Source organism: Tamandua tetradactyla, chromosome 12 (genome assembly GCF_023851605.1).
Source record: "Tamandua tetradactyla isolate mTamTet1 chromosome 12, mTamTet1.pri, whole genome shotgun sequence".
NCBI classification, from domain to species: Eukaryota; Metazoa; Chordata; class Mammalia; order Pilosa; family Myrmecophagidae; genus Tamandua; species Tamandua tetradactyla.
In genome coordinates, this window is record NC_135338.1 from 89,387,891 (window position 1) to 89,404,338 (window position 16,448).

Here is a 16,448-nt window from a genome sequence, read left to right on the forward strand (position 1 = left end):
TTAAGGAAATTGACACAGGATCAGGAAATATTTGGAGCATCAGGTGGCACTGAAGAGAGAAAGCTAATGTTTGCTGCTCAGTTGAGACTTTTGTACAATTATGAAATAGGGAAAGACCTGAACCTGTGCCATGGAGATGTGCAAAGAAGGCTTCAGCAGGGAAAAGGAGTTGCCATCCTGCCAGGAGCAAGTGGGGGGCACCATCAGGACACAGTTTAGGAGTCCAAGCTGGCAAGATCCCCTGAGCTAGGCTTGACTACATTGTCAGATTAGAAGGGAAGACTCAACTGAGTGGGCCTAAGGTAGTGGCTGAGAAAAAGACAGAATGAACCTCAAATCCTAGGGACAAAAGATGGGAATGAGAGAAGCTGCCATATGAGCAGAAAGTTCATTAACCAGAAGAGAAAGGAAGAAGATGTCAGAGGTGTAGGTGGATGGGACAGACAGACAGACAGAAGCAAGTCCAGTGAGCCCAGGGAATTCCTCTTGAGCAAGTGTTCTGGGGGCAGATAGAACTGCTTAAACATACTTGTCTATCCTACAGGCTACAGCGCAATGACCGTCTCCTACTATCTTAGATCAGGGCCCATCTGATCTGCAATAGCAGGCTGAGGTTTCTGCACCTGAAGGTTATGTTTGCTTTGAGTTCCCACCTCACCGTGTTCATTCACCCTTGCCATCTTTTTACAGAAGACTGTATAAGTGCATGGGAAGGCAAGTTTGTGTATGTGCATTTAGAAAACATGTTATTAATTGTTCCCATGACAAGTTTATGCTCTTAAGACATCCTTTGAATCTCTCATCTATGCATTCTTAGTAATTGAGCCATTGTCAAAGGAAGAACAAACCAGAGCTATAGCAAAAGGGCAACAAACTCTACAGCTAACATTTTAGTCCTAATATATATGAAAATTATGGGAATTGAGGAGCATTCCAAAGCTTCTTCTCTTCTTCTGGAAAGATGAGAATTCAATAATTCTGGTAACCTAGCTTTAAAATATTTCTTCAACTCAGGAGCCATTAAGTGGAAAAAACAATTGAGCAGAGATGGCATATACTGTAGTAGCTCTAGCATCAGAATATTTAAGCTCCAATCCTAGCTGAGTGATTTGCTAGCTGGGTGGTCTTTATGAGCCTCAGTTTTCTCATCCATAAAATGGGGACAATGATAGTATCCACCTCATTCATAAAGTGCTTTCTGGGGCATCACCTATGATTTGACTACCCTTTTTTGATCTAATTATGTTGTATGTTGTAAAACACATTTCAACAGAATTTAAAAACAAATAATGGAGAGATTGACAAAGCATTAATACCTATATTATATAACTGGTTCCTATAAATCAATTTAAAAAAGAAGAAAATGAAGAAAGGATATGAACATATTCTCAAAAAAGCATAAATACAAAAAAAAAACCTCTCGGAAATGGCACTGAGCACAAAAATAAAAACATAGCCACATTTTTCCCTACAAAACTGGTCAAATCTTACATCTTTTGTATTTATTAAGAATGGTAGAATAAGTCTATGTTAGGTTTTGTTCACCAAAGCTCTTCAAATTTGTGATTAATATCTAATTATACAAGTGATATATGAATATACTCTTTTAAAACAAATTAAAGGTCAGTGAACACTTTGGTCATTTCTTCTAAGATCAATATTTATCATCTGGTAGATTTCCTTCCTGACTGTATGTCTTTATTAGCATACTCTTTTATACAGAAAGATCAGAGAAACATTTGTTTCTCCAAGCTGACGTTCCCCAAAACTTTATGGGACACAAAGTATGGATGACTGTGCTATTTGTCAATAAGACATCAGGACCTTTAGCTGTCTGCAGATCGGGATTAAAAATTCAGCTTTGCAAATCCCAGGTTATATGAAATTTGGGTAACTTTAGAGATTTCAACCTTTTCTATTTCCTAATTCGCCATCTTGTCATAAGAATTAAGTAAAATAATATTTAAAAATAATCTAATACAGGGCGGGCCACAGTGGCTCAGCAGGCAGAGTTCTCGCCTGCCATACTGGAGACCCGGGTTCGATTCCCGGTGCCTGTCCATGCCAAAAAAAAAAAAAAAAAAAAAAATCTAATACAGAATATACTCTCAACAAATGCCAATGTCATTTTTATGTATCAAAATGTATATTTATCCCTAACAAAGTTTCAGAGAGCACACAATAAAAAGAAGTTTCTTTGCTTTTGCAGGAATAACAATCATTATTGCTAATGCCAATTTAGGATATGCTAATTAAAAGCTCTAATAGTCAGCTTCTTGGTTTAATCATTTGGGAAGGAAATCATCTATTACTTAATAGAAATGGTTGGTCTTTCAAAACTTTGAGCTTTAGGGGAACTGAGCAAAGAGGCCTATGTGGATAGCCACAAGTTTTGCTCAACTGGATGCATTGTGGTGTCTCTGCTGGTGCCTCAGTGGGACAGAATTGGACAAGAGGGGAGAAATCACGTCGCAAATCTAGGGGCAAAAATGCCTTCTTGAGTTTTTAATCAAACTCAAATAAATGATTTTTTTTCCTCCAGGAGGAAGGCAATGTTGCAATGTTAGGAACCTATACAGAAATCCTCAATAATGAGAAAAATCTATTTTGTATTATTCAGTAGGTTATTTTGTTCATGTAGAAAGCTCTCCTTCCTTACCCCCATCATCTTTCCCCTGCCCCACCTAACATGTTTATTCTCTGCCTTGTTATTTACTCACAAATACACACACACACCACATCCCAGAAAATATTCTTTGATTTGTAAATAAAAGGACAATTCTGCCAAAGCGCGGAGATTTTGGTAAAGTGAGTTTAAAGTCAGTTTTCAGGGTCTTTAGGTTTTTATATGCAATCTAGCCACAGTTTCTTTTCTGATTTGCTTGCTTAACTTATTTGAAACTTGGGCACAATTTTGCTGGCGTTGGCAGTTTTAAGGTGTGGATTTGAGCAAGCTATTTACAAGATGCCAAGCGATGTCAAATCTGGAACATGTGTTTTTGTCCCACAGTCTTTCTTTGACAGCAGAAATACCCGGCAGATTATCAGATCCATTTGCTGATATTTAACATTTTTTTTTTAATCTACTATGGGCTTCTGGTGAGATTAATTTTAATGTTTCCGCATGCTGAAACTGACCAAAAATCCTTTAAACATTTAGAGAGAGGAAATGGAAGCTTTACATTTCAATGCAAAAAGAGCCCGTTTCATTTGCTTAAACATTTCACAATTGTTTTACTGCCAAGGAACTTCAGTTTCTTATAAAAAAGAACATTCTCTGGACATTATAAACACTGAGCAGAACTAATGAAGGCGAGCTTAGGCCATTCTGAATTGCTTTGCTCAAGTTATCGTGATGGTGCTGTGGGCTGATTCAGGATTCTCTTGTCCCATAAAATGTTATTCTTTTCTAACTAAAAGATATTAAACTGGACACCATTTTTAGTGAATATGCATGTTCATCAAATGTGAGCAAAGATTAGAAGAAAGGGGCTCTACCGTTCCTATAATCTTTTTCATTTTGCTCAGTTTTTGGTTTTCCTCTCTTTATCTGGGCTTCTTTGCTTAGAGATGCTATGCCATGCCATCCATCTTCTTTCTTTCCATTCTCACTCCAGTTTCACTAAAGCTGTATAAAACCACTATAATGAGCTATGCCAAACTTCTCCCCTTTTCTATCAACCCATCAGGAATTACAGCACCAGCCTTCCAATTTGGAAGAACCCCAAAGTATGTGACCATCATGACAGTAAAATCAGCCAGGGCTTCAAGTCCCCATGCATTGAAGTCACAGGTAGCCCATGTCCCATGGTGCAGGGTCACTGACACATGCTCCCTGCCTGCCCTCATGTCCTATCTCTAGTCTCTCACTTGGTGGCCTCAGAGTGCAGCTGCTGCTCTTTTTGGTCCTCACCTCTGAGGGTTTGGGACCTTAACACTGCAAGTTCCAACTTGCAGGTTGCCAATAAGTATTTGAATGAATGAGCTACTGCCAATGTCCCCCTACCACTATTAATTGTGTGTCCATTACAGTCACTGAGGGCAAGCTCCCCACCAGCTCTACCCCAAACATAGCACCACCAAGCAGTGGTCTTGCCCATTCACTTAAACGTCCTGAGTAGGACAACCCTTTAAAATGAGGTCCTCTCTGCTTTTTACTGAGCCCTCTGACAGTTAGCTGCTGACTTACCACCATCTCCCTACTCAACACAAACAGTCCAACAGAGTGAATAGTAATCATCAGATGAGCTCCTTTCTTGACCATCATGAATGAGACAAAAACAAGAGCACTCTGCAACCCTGGCTGAAAATAGACATAAATAAGGCCACTATGCCACCACATAAATGACCAAACATCTTTCGCTCTATCGCTATTTTACCAATAACAACTCTAACCTTGCTTTTCTCCTCCTAGACAAAAATTTAAAATACCCAACCACCAAATTGCTCCTGCTTCCTGACAGCACCCAATCTGGACAGATTCCTGTTGCCTTGAATCTTTACCCAAAGTCACCTAACACAATCCCACATTCTCTAAGACCTTCCCTACTAGATTTTACTGGAACCCATGGTTAATCAAAGTTAATCAGCATAACTTTGATGACAGGTGTGTTGCTGGTGGTTCTTGGGCTTTACCACCACTTAGAGGAACCTAGCACAGAAGCCACATGTCATTTACAAGATTCACCAGGAAAGGTCCCCTTAACCATCACCTAAGATGCCTTGATAGATAGAGTCCAGATACCTGTGCAGGTACCTTCAGGGTGAATCCCCCAGCCAAGCTGAGGTAGTCCTCAGGGCTCAGGGAGTTTAACAACCCCTCCTGGTTTAAAGCTTTGGTGCCAGGGACCAGGTGCCTGTTTTCATCTGTCTATTCACTGTTTCTCCCTGGAGACCCATGGGTCACTGACAATATCTCCCTGACAGCCCAGTCTTGTACATTAGAATCCCCCCAGCAAACGTTTAGGGGCAACTCTGGGACTTTTGCTACTTAACATACAGTATAGCAGTGTATATACATGTGTTTATGTGCCTGTGTATAATTTCTGTGTGGGGAGGGATTTTACACTACTGGAACAATATTTGCTTCATAGATATACCTTTGGACTTTCAAGTTTCGAGTGAGGAAGAGGAAATCTAATGCCTCATGATTTCTGATATGCCAGCGGCACCTTGATATTTAAGCTAAAGATTTTGTTTTTGATTTTTAATGGGTTCTAATATATTGAGAATTTAAGTTTTCATTTGACAATGATTTTAATAACATTTGTTTAAGATGTTAATCTCTTAGCAGTACAAAATTGCCTCCATTTTAGGACTTTTCACAGAGACATGCAATTATTTGGTATATCTCCCTCCCTGATGGAAGGAAGCTTTCTAAGAAAGAAAGTACCCTCTCCATCATTTATGTATCCCCAAATCTGGTACAGCACCAGGGAAATAGTAAGTGCTAAACAAACAATTGAATATATATAAAAAAAAAACAAAAAACAAAATACATGTGAAGCAGCCTTGACTGTCATCACTCAAACCTTTTAGATTTCTGCTTTTAAGAAGAACATATTGGTCCTTAGAAAAATTTGCAATGTTCTCTTTTGTTCACATGGTTTAATGGTGAGATGATACTTTGAAATGTTAACCAGTGATGTGGTTTCCCTCTATTTCCTTCTGTCGTTTGGCCCATTCTATTTGGTAAGTCAGGACTTTATTGCTCAGGATAGAAATAAGGCACAGATTTTGGTTGATAATAGTAAAGAATTTATATTTTCTTCCTAATTCTTATACATTTGAAGAACTAATCCTATTGATATCTCCTTCCAGCTCCAGTAAATGCTCTTTGATATTTCAAGGCAATAGAGCCTCCCATATCCTCTAACTCCCCTTGAATGAGGAAAGAATGCATGTGCTGGGATTCTGACTCTCTGCCCATCAAAGGGGGAGAAATGTCTATACCACCACATCAGGTCTTAAGCTTCAGTAGCTCCTCAGGACCTGTTGTAATCTAAGTGCTCAACCAGCCTCATATTAATACAATGCTACTTCAACAATAAAGGAAGATTATAAAAGTAGATCCTGAGGTCCACGAGAATCCTGAGGCTTCCACAAGTGTTATTGCTTCATACCTTAGGGACTCCGTAAAGAGAAAGTGGAAATGATTCCATCCATTTTGGGGGGCCATGATCTGACTCCTGTCCTCTCACCTTCGGAGATTGACCTTGTTGTCATCACCAAGTGTAAGATCATAACTGTGGAAGACATTGATTTTGAGATTGTGTTTGGTAGAAAGCAGATTCACCGAAAACTGTAAAACTGAAAAGATAGATAGATGACTAAGAATTATGGGAATGTACTTTGCAAACTCTAAATGATAAATATCAAATATCATCATTTTACATATAATTTGTTAAGTTTTATCTCTATAGCTCTCCAATAGATATGTAAGGTAACTTATATTAAACGATACGTTCAATAAGACAATGTAAGTTAAAAAGAACACAAATAGAGAGAAAAGAAAGAAATGTTCCCTCCTTATGCATTAATATTTGCCATAAATAAAAATCAAGAGTCTGATTTTCTTAGGAATGAGGGAAAATTTTGACATGATAATTTACATTCCTCTCACCATCAAACTGAAAAAAAAGCACTTTGGAATTCTTAGGGAAACAAAGATTTTCCTGGCAAGAAATTCTCAAAGAAATTTCTCACTTCAGACCTGCTATAAATAAAGAGAAGCATTTTTGCTCCTCAACTGGAAACAGTCCCATCCTAAAAATCTGGGTCTTTTAATCAAATGTTACACTCTCAACTGAGGAAAAAGGCAAACTAAAGAATTACCATGAACATTAAATGAAGAGTTCTTAAAATAATGACAATGTTACTAATAGCTATAATAATAATAATAATAATAATAATAATAATAGGAAATCTGGTTCGAAATCTGGGCAAAAAGGTAGGGGAAAGAAAATAGAGCATTGTAAGTAATGTAAACAATAATAAAAATTATGAAACTGGCCTGGAGGGTAGGTCCAATACACACTAATTGAACCAATTAAATTAAACAAGGTTAGGGGTATGAATGGCATAAATGAATGAGTCCCTATAAACCATTCAAAAACCATTTTCCATTTAAATGATTTAAAATAAATCTTTCTAAAACAACAGCAGAGCTTGTGTCTGAGAAATGGCAACTAGTAGAGTGGCAAATGAATACTACATGAATATTTCCATATGGTTGTCTGAAGCACTTTTAGTCTCTGCATCAAATCTCAAGTCTGCTTATTTATACAATATGATATTATTGTGTTAACAAACCATTCCAGAACAACCAAGATTTTGCATCTTTGCAGAGTGACCCATTTGCAACAAGTATGATTAGGAACTTTGTTTTCATTCTGAAGCTGAAATATCAAGTTGAGTTCACCTTGGCCTGCTCTCATTCAAAGTGCTCTGACCACCCAATGTTTCTCTTTGATGACCCATGAATTCATATGATCCTCAACAGAGACTCAGGACCACACCATAGTGATTGAAAAATATGGTATGCAGATGTGAGGTTTGAGGCATGCTGGGAGCCCCAGCCAGAAGGACAGAGAGTATTAAGGTTAGTGAAGGAGGGCAGCTGACCCTCGAATTAATTGTATTTGACATGGCACATTATTTTCTTAAGTTAGCATTGGATTCTGTGTGTTCATATTTTACATAGTGTTTTTGCTTTCATGTTCCTGTGAAATATTGATCTTGATTTTCTTTTTTCTGTTACTGCTTTTATGAGGTTTAAATATAAGTGTTGTGATTGTTTCAGAGAAGGAATTAAGGATGTCTCCTTCCTTTTCAATGCTTTAAACTAATTTATAGAGCCTTGTAATTCTCTGATCTTTGAAGATGTGGTAGAATCTCCTGTAAAGCCATCTGGGTCTGGTGCTTTTTTATAGGGTGCTTTCTTAGTAGCATTTTCTATGTCTTCAATGGAGATTGATCTTTTTAAGCTTTCTTTCTAGAATTGGCCAACTTAGTATGTATTTCTTTAGGTGATTCCTCATTTCCTGATTTAGTTTTCATATTTATTTATAGAGGTCTACAAGGTAATCTCTTATGATTTTTAAACATTTCCTTCTGTTCCATTGGTTACTTCCCCCTTGTTATTTCTTATTTTGTAGTTCCCTTTTTTCTTGTTAACTTAGCTAGTGGCTTGTCTATTTTGCTCATTTTTGTAAAAACATTATTTAGATTTATTCATTAGATCTTTCATCCTTTACTTCATAAATTTCAGCTTTACCTTGGTTATTTTCCATCTGCTTTGTTATTTTTTAAAAATAATTTTCCTAATATTTTTGAGCTGGTGATTAGTGATGGTTATATTCATGTATCAACTTAGCCAGGTCCTGGTGTCCAGTTGTTTCATCAAGCAAGTACTGACCTGATTGTTACTGTGAGGACCTTTCATCAACTTAAATCATCAGTAAGTTGGTTGCTTTTATGGCTGATTTACATCTATAATCATCTGAGTAGATTGCCTTCAACAATGAGAGAAATCTCATCCAATCTGTTACAGGCTTTAAAAAGAAAGGGATGATTTCAGCAGTCAGAAGAGAGAATTTCCATCTCTACTTCAGCTAGACAGTTTCTCTTGGGGAATTTGTCAAAAACCTTCATCAGAGTTCCCAGCTTGCAGCCTGCCCTATGGAATTTGGACTTGCCTATCCCGAACGGTCACATAAGGCAATTCTTATAAAAATCTCATAATATTTACAAATACCTCCCATCAGTTTTTTCTTTAAAGAACCCTGGCTAATATAGAATTAAATTCATTTCATTTTATTCTTTCATTAATACTTATGAAAGTCTTTAGTATTATGAATTTTGCTATAATCACTGCTTTAAATTACCCCATAGATTCAACTATGTGATGTTTTCATTACTTGTTAAGAAAAATCTGTAATCTCAATTCGTATTTCTCCTTTCACTTATGAGGTTTTTAATTTAATTTCTTATTAGAAAGACCTTTATGATTTTAGTTTCTGTTGATATTTTCTAGTTTTATTTCATTAAAATCATATATTGTAATATTTCTACTTTAGGGAAATTACTGCTGTTTTCTTGTTATCTAATTGGCAGTCAATTTTTGTGAATGACTTTTCTAAACCAACTCTGTTGGAGTGTAGAGTTTGATATATGTCTGTAAAATCTATCTTCTTGGTTATATTGATTAAATATTCATAAATGATATAACTTCATTGTGAATCATGACTTTTAGGATAAAATGTGTCATTTGTTACCTTTAATATTCTGGATTCTCATTCTATTTTGTCTGATATCAATATCATTAATCCTGCTTTCTTTTGTTTCCATTTGCCTGGTATATAATTGTCCGTTCACTTATTCTTAACTTTTTGATATCTCTTTGCTTTCAATTTGTCTCTTGTATATAGGATATAGGTGGGACTAGTTTTATGAGCAAATTGAAAATATTTTTCTCTGAATAAATGATTAAGCTCATATTTATTATATGATATCTTTGATTTCCACCCTATCATATTTTATAATTATGTTCACTGTGTTGTATTTGCTATGTTTCTTTCTTTACAGGCTGTGCGTTTTTTGCTCTTTACTCATTAAAAATGTTTTTCAATATTTAAGATGGTTTGAATTTTATTCTAAGGGTTAACTTTACTTTACATGTTTTAATACTTGTAATCCTGTTTTCTTTTGTAATTATTTACTCTCTGATTATTGGTTTTTATTCAGTATCCTTTAATTTTCATTTAGTGGCTATACAATGAGTTTATGTTATATTTAAAATATTTTTCTTTTCCTCTCCCTTCTTCTGTTTGCCCACATTGTGGCATTTGTACATTCATTTTCTACCCTCATGTTCATCTTTGTTTTAAACCTATATATATGGTTATATATTTTACAATTCTCTCCATCATTTCCCAGGTATTATTTAGTTGTATGAAGCACATATTCTAGTAGATAATTCTGAAGGGCTTATGGTTGCAGAATTTCATAAGCTTCTGCGAGATGATAATTCATTGTTACAGCCTTGATATTTGAGGGACTGATTGATTTTATATAAAAATACTTGATTCACATTTATTTTTCATTGAAATTTATTTTCAATGCTATCCCATTATTGCCTTACTTTACATACTGGTTTAGAAAAGTCTGATACCAGTCAAATTCTTTTGTCTAGCTATTTGATTTTTTTCTTTTTTTTTTTTTTTTTTACTAGAGTACTTGATGATTTTATCTCTGTCTTTGAAATTTATTTGTTTTACTAGTATATGGCTTGGAGTTGATGATTTTGGATTACTTTTCCCACATAGTCAGTGAGTCCTTTCAGTAATTATCAAGTATTTTTCTATTCTGAAGTTTTCTTGTATTACAGTTTTAAATAGAGGCTCTGTTCCGCTGTTTTGATTTTCTTTTTCAGAGATGTCAAATATTATTTTTTCTTTGCTTCTCTTCAATTTTAAGAACTTGGTCTCTGCCCCTTTTAATTTCATTATTTTGTTTGTTTTCCTGTATTTCTTCAATGTCTCTTATTAAATTATCATTTGAGTCTATTCTTACTGGTGTTTCTTGCAATCTATATTCCTTTATGAAATATTTTTGTCTTTTTTTTCCATTTACTTCCTGAATTCAATCACCCGGTTTTTATTTACCCCTCTTTTTGTCCATTTCTATTTTAACTTTTACAATTTGTGATGCAAGTTCAATTTTCATATATTTATAAACTTGAGAAACGAGTATATTTAACTTGTAAAGTAAGTTAAAGGTTCTTTTTTATAGTTGTTTTCAGGTGAATTTTCCTCTGTTAATAGTTATGAGATTTTGCTTCCTGATTTTCTGCAATAGCTTGTTTGGATTTGACTTTTCATTTATTCAGTTTTATGGAATTGAGCTGTTTTTCATGATTCCTAGCATAATAGCTCCCTTATCTAATAGTACAGCAAAGTTCGAGATATTTTGTTTGATCTTTCTGTTTGTTTTTGTGGTGACTGTGGAAGGGTTTGTAAGTGCTTCAATTTTATGGTTCTCTTGTCATTTTCAAGACTTTAAATTTTGTCTTTTTTTTTTTAATGCTGTATGGTGGGGGTCACATTCCATTCTTTTTCCATGTGAGTATCCCATTATTGCAACACCATTTGTTGAATTTTTATTTGGTTGAGTTTTGTTTGTTTGGAGGGATGTGTGTGGACTGAGAATCAAATAGTCTTTTTTTTTTTTAACCTCTTAATTATCCATTGCTAAATAGCACTTTTCCCACTTATTTTTTTCTTTTTTGGCCTTTTATCCCCTACTGAATCTATGAGTTTTGAAGATTGTCCCTTTAAAATCATGTCATCACTTTAATTTACATATACTTTCTAAAGCCTTCTCTAAAGTCCGTGCTAGCCCCACATGGATAATTCCAGATGTGGTCCAGATTTGTTTTTTCCCAAAATTGTTTAAGATCAAGTTTAGGCCCCTTCACCCCTTTTTACCTACTGTTTTTCCCCACAGCTTCTCTTGGTCTGTCTTTAGTCACCACAGAGCCTTCCATGGAAATGGAGCAGGGGGGAGAATGAGAGATCTAAAGTAGGATTTGTTGACTTTTCTTTTGTACTTACAATGATTTTGAAGTTTAGGTATTCTCTTGCTTCAAATTATGCTGAGGGTGTGGAGTCCATGTAGGGTCTTTTGTCTTTCTGTGATTTATATTGTTTGGTACAGGGATGCAGGTGGCTAGGCTGACAACACTGTTTTCATACCCATGTGCCTAATTTCCTTTTATTTAAGTTGCATTTTCATCATTTCACCAGTTGGTGCTTGTCCTTTAATTGTGTTTCTAATGATAGTTCTGTGGCAGCGATGACTTTTATGACCTTTTGTATGGTAAAATTAATAATTAAATAGAAAGGAGATTTTGGGAGGGAAATAAATTTCTGTCCTCAATCTATCTCGTGGTGTGCCATCCTTTTGCACATCAAAAATAAATTCTTCTACGACATTGTAGCAAAAACTTTTAATAAAATATAAATATATTTTAGCTCAGCTGATCTTCACATAACCACTGTGAAGTCTTTACCATTTCCACAGTACAGATGGAAAAGAAAAAAATAGTTAAAAGGCTGAGTGTCTTGTTCAAGTTCATACAATAAATGTCAATGTCAAGAATTCAATGTCACTTCACTGGTGAGTTATGAGAAAAAAATAAAAGAAACATCTTAAAACAAACATGCCATTACTGCAGAAACATTTTGAAGGCATCGTGGTTTTTAGTGTCTTTATAGGGTTTAGTTAATTAGTAAATAAATATTTACTTATTAAGCCATGACTCAATGGTAACTTTGGGTGTAGAGTCAACTCCTGCCATACTATGCTAAATGAGGGCACTCCCCTTGATACAATTGGGCCATCCAGCTTTTAAAGTACAAAATATGAGATAAAATGCTTGATCTAACACAGATAGTTGAGGGTTGACAATTCCTTTAGTGACTGATACAACTTCTCTGAGATGAGCAATTCAATTTGAGGTGAAAAGGAAACCCATGCTGTCCTGATCAGCCTTTAGAGCTCATAGCTGTTTAGATAAATGCTTTGTATAGAACGAGGTGACTGAAATGTATTTAACCAACTTAGGACTGCTGAGTTTTGGAAAAATTAGAAAATTGCATATCACTTGTCAAGTGGTAAAGTCATCCCCTTCTTGCTTTAAATTTAATTGTTTAGAAAACTCTTTGGGAAACAATTTAGTGATCATTACCTCTGTTGTCTAAGAGTTCCTTTCCCTGCACATGCTTTCACACGTAAAGACTCATAATCTTAATAACACTTCAATAACTTTTTTCCATAGCAAAACACTATTCGGTTTATATTGGAGGAGAGAGTACAATCCAACATAATTCAGGATTCCCCATCATCATTGTTTAGGGAATTGTGCATAAGAATCTTTCATTAGCAAAACCATGCCAATTCTCCATAGCAGGGGGCATTAGAGGATTGACCTATGGCAGAAATCTAATCAGTTAATGGCTCCTATTTAAACATCTTTTTTCTTTATGTGCCTCAAAGAAAACATGAGAGAAAATAAAGAGGGTGTTTTGTTAAGAACATAAATGCTGGCCGAAAGTTCAAGTTAATACATTTTTATATTGGCTTCTTGTAGCAATTCTAATTTTCCTTCTTTAGGGTCAGATGTCAGCCTAAGTCCAAAAAGACAAAAACAGAAAGAGGATCAGAATTTCTTGGTTTTTCTCCTCCCTCTCATTTCTGAACATGACAGCAAATGCTTTGAAATGAGTGACGATGCTAATAGAATTCTGTGTGTCAATATAAAATAGAGGTGTAAGCATTTGCACACACATTGTCCTTCTCTTTAGTAAACTACGCTCTCTAATAGAACATCTTCTTATGTGTCTTTAATTAGAAAAATATCAGGAAACATCAAAGTGATCATATGAACTGGGCAGGCACATATACACAGTGTACACGAGCCCATAACCTTCGTTTAGAATATATCTCCCTCAGGCAAAGCAAGGACCTGTAAGTACTACTATTTTTCCTATCAGCCCTGGAGACTACAGAGGCAGCCCGGTGTGTTATTAATGGATAAAATCTGAACAGCAGCCAACCCCAAGGTGAACCCTATGCATTTAAAACATTTCATCAGACAGCTAAGTTTTTTGGGGGGGGGAGGGGTTTTATTTATTTATTTATTTATTTATTTATTTATTTTTTGAGCTATGGATATCTCTCCAGCCGCCACTCAACAGATCCCAATGGAAGAGAGCAATAGCTGAGATTACTAATGTGCAAATAGATAGAATGAGCTCTCCACCAAAATATAAACAACCCTGTGTTTCTTAAGTGTCACTATGACAGGCTGGGCTTGTATGAGGGAAGGCAGGAGATTAACCCTAGAATTATCTGCGAAAGGGAAGTAGTAGATGTGAAATCTCTGCCCAATCAGCTGGCTGCCTGGTCTCGTTCCTGGGATATTGGGATGCTTTGCTGAATCCTAGCAGCTGGCAGTGAGATAATATTCACAGTGTATGGACTTCGATTGTTCATTTGGGTTAAGGGGGAAGTTGGTGATTCGTCGAGTCGAGGTAGAATAAACATAATTAGTATTTAGTTTATTAATTTGCTCTTTGTTATGTTATTTGTTTAATTCCCAAAGTGATTTATATTGTGTGATGGTTATTTCCCATTTGCCGCCCTTCCCTGGGATCCATTCTCTGGCCAGTTCTGGGCTGGGGGAGTGGACCTCTATGGACTGCATCACCCTTGCTCCCTGGCCAAGTCTGAGTTTTTTAATATAGAACACTACACCTTGGAGGATCCAACAGAACAGTCTATGGGTGGAAATTAAGGCCATAGAGAACAGCTATGAGTACTGGGGGACTCACCCTCGGGCCTGCAGAGGAGACCAGAGTGGGCAATCAATGTCCAGTCATCTTTGACCTGTCTCCATCCGGTCAGTCACTAAAGTGCCTCTTGACTGTTCCAATTTCTGGTTGGTAACTGTTGCCTTCCAAGTACGCATTTAAACACACACGCACACATGCACACACCCCACAATCACATACATCTCCCTGGGCACACATTCCTTCTACTCTAATCCCATAAAGAAGAAAAGAAGTATTTTCCTAAGTGCATCATTCTTTGCAAGGCTGCCTCTCTCATAACAGATTTCAAACGTACCTCTCCCGGCCCAATGCTAATAAGAAAACACATTGCTAGGAAAAATACCACGATTGTTGGAGCATTGCAGGGGTATCTTGATGTGCTAGATCTTCATTGTTACAGCCTCTTTTCTACCCCTAATCTCTGGCATCTACACAGATGTGTACATTAAATGCAAATAGGATCATATTATAACTACTACTCTGCAACTTAAGTTTTTCACTTAGCAGAATGTCCTGGATACTATTTTAAATCAATACATGTATGGGCACAGTTAATTTTTTAATGAAAGAATATTTTCCATCATCATTTCTTTAACTACTCATATATACATGTACATGTACAAAAGCATCTTTTTCAGTTGATATTTCAAATAAGACTGCGATAAATCTATTTATATATATACAATCTTATAAGACAAAAATGCTATGTGATTTCATTTTTTTGTAATTATCCAAAATGAACAAAGGGGGTGGGTGTCTTTTTATTTTCTTGGATAAATATATCTTTCCATTTACAGTTGATGATCATACTTGGAAAGGCCTTCCCTTTCAGTTTATACTAAAACTCATCAACATTTTCTTCATTTTGAGGTTTTAATCATTAAATCTTTCTTAGGTTGCATGTTTTATGATCTGAGGAGTGAGGAAGAGATTGAACTTGATTATTTTTCTCAAAAAGCAATCCAGGGCGGGCCGCGGTGGCTCAGCGGGCAAAGTGCTTGCCTGCTATGCCGGAGGACCTCGGTTCGATTCCCGGCCCCAGCCCATGTAAAAAACAAACAAACAAACAAAATACAATAAAACAAGAAAATGTTTAAAGATGTTTCCCTTTCTTCCTCCCTTCCTTCCTTCCATCCTTCCTTCCTTCTCTCTGTCTTTCCTTCCCTTCCTCCCTCTTTAAAAAAAAAAAAAAAAGCAATCCAGTTGATCCAAAGTATTCTAAGGAATATAGTTTCCCCCACTGATTTGAAATGCTAGTTTTGTCAACGACTCTACTCAATTTCCACACTCAAATAGATCCATTTCTGAACTCTGTATTTTATTCTTTTAATTTATGTATCCTTTAGCTCCAATACAAAAATGCTTTCTCATATCTTTATAAAGTGTTTTATTATATGCTAACACTTGTCAAGCCCCATATTACATCCTCTTTTCAGAAATAACCTGGCTATTCTCCAATATGTGTTTTCTTGTGAACTTTACAAAAATAGCCAAACAGAAAGTATAATGGATGCAGTCAACTAGCACAACAAAAATAAACTAACAGTGACTAGGACCTAAAATTTGCGTATATATGTATATATTTATGTATTTATTTATTTGCATTTAAGTAAACTCTACATCTCTTTGAAGGGCCACAAAAGAACAATAACTAGAAAACAATGGTGTGGTCCTAACTAGGTCAGTGTATCAAATCTCCCCAACGGATTAAATAATTGCGATTTAACCCTAATCAAAGAGCAAAACGGAATTTTCTCTTTTATTTCGCGAAATGCTACTAGCATTCATCTTTTAAAACTGTATGCGTCTTATTAACCGTTTTCTTAACAACACAAATAACTAGCTGCAGCCTTGAATTAAGGGCATAATTAACTTTTTAAGTAATGTTCTTTTAAGTAATGTCCCAGTTTTTGTGGGTGTGGTTCTACTCTTCCCATTTTAGAGAAGTAAATGTCTTTAGATGCAATGTGAACCTATGCCTGTATTATATGTTGACAAGCTAGGAAGAAAATAGAACCTTCTCCCTTTTCATGATAGCTGTATTTTTCCTGATCT

General features: G+C 35.8%; 1 long non-coding RNA gene across 1 annotated transcript in view; it reads right to left on the reverse strand.

Moving 5' to 3' along the window:
• LOC143651652 (uncharacterized) overlaps positions 1-6,241 on the reverse strand; it is a 33,333-nt gene extending 27,092 nt beyond the window's left edge. Inside the window, exon 1 of the long non-coding RNA XR_013160099.1 lies at positions 6,123-6,241. This is a non-coding gene — a long non-coding RNA (uncharacterized LOC143651652). The remainder of the gene's footprint in view (positions 1-6,122) is intronic.
• Positions 6,242-16,448: the final 10,207 nt, after the last annotated feature.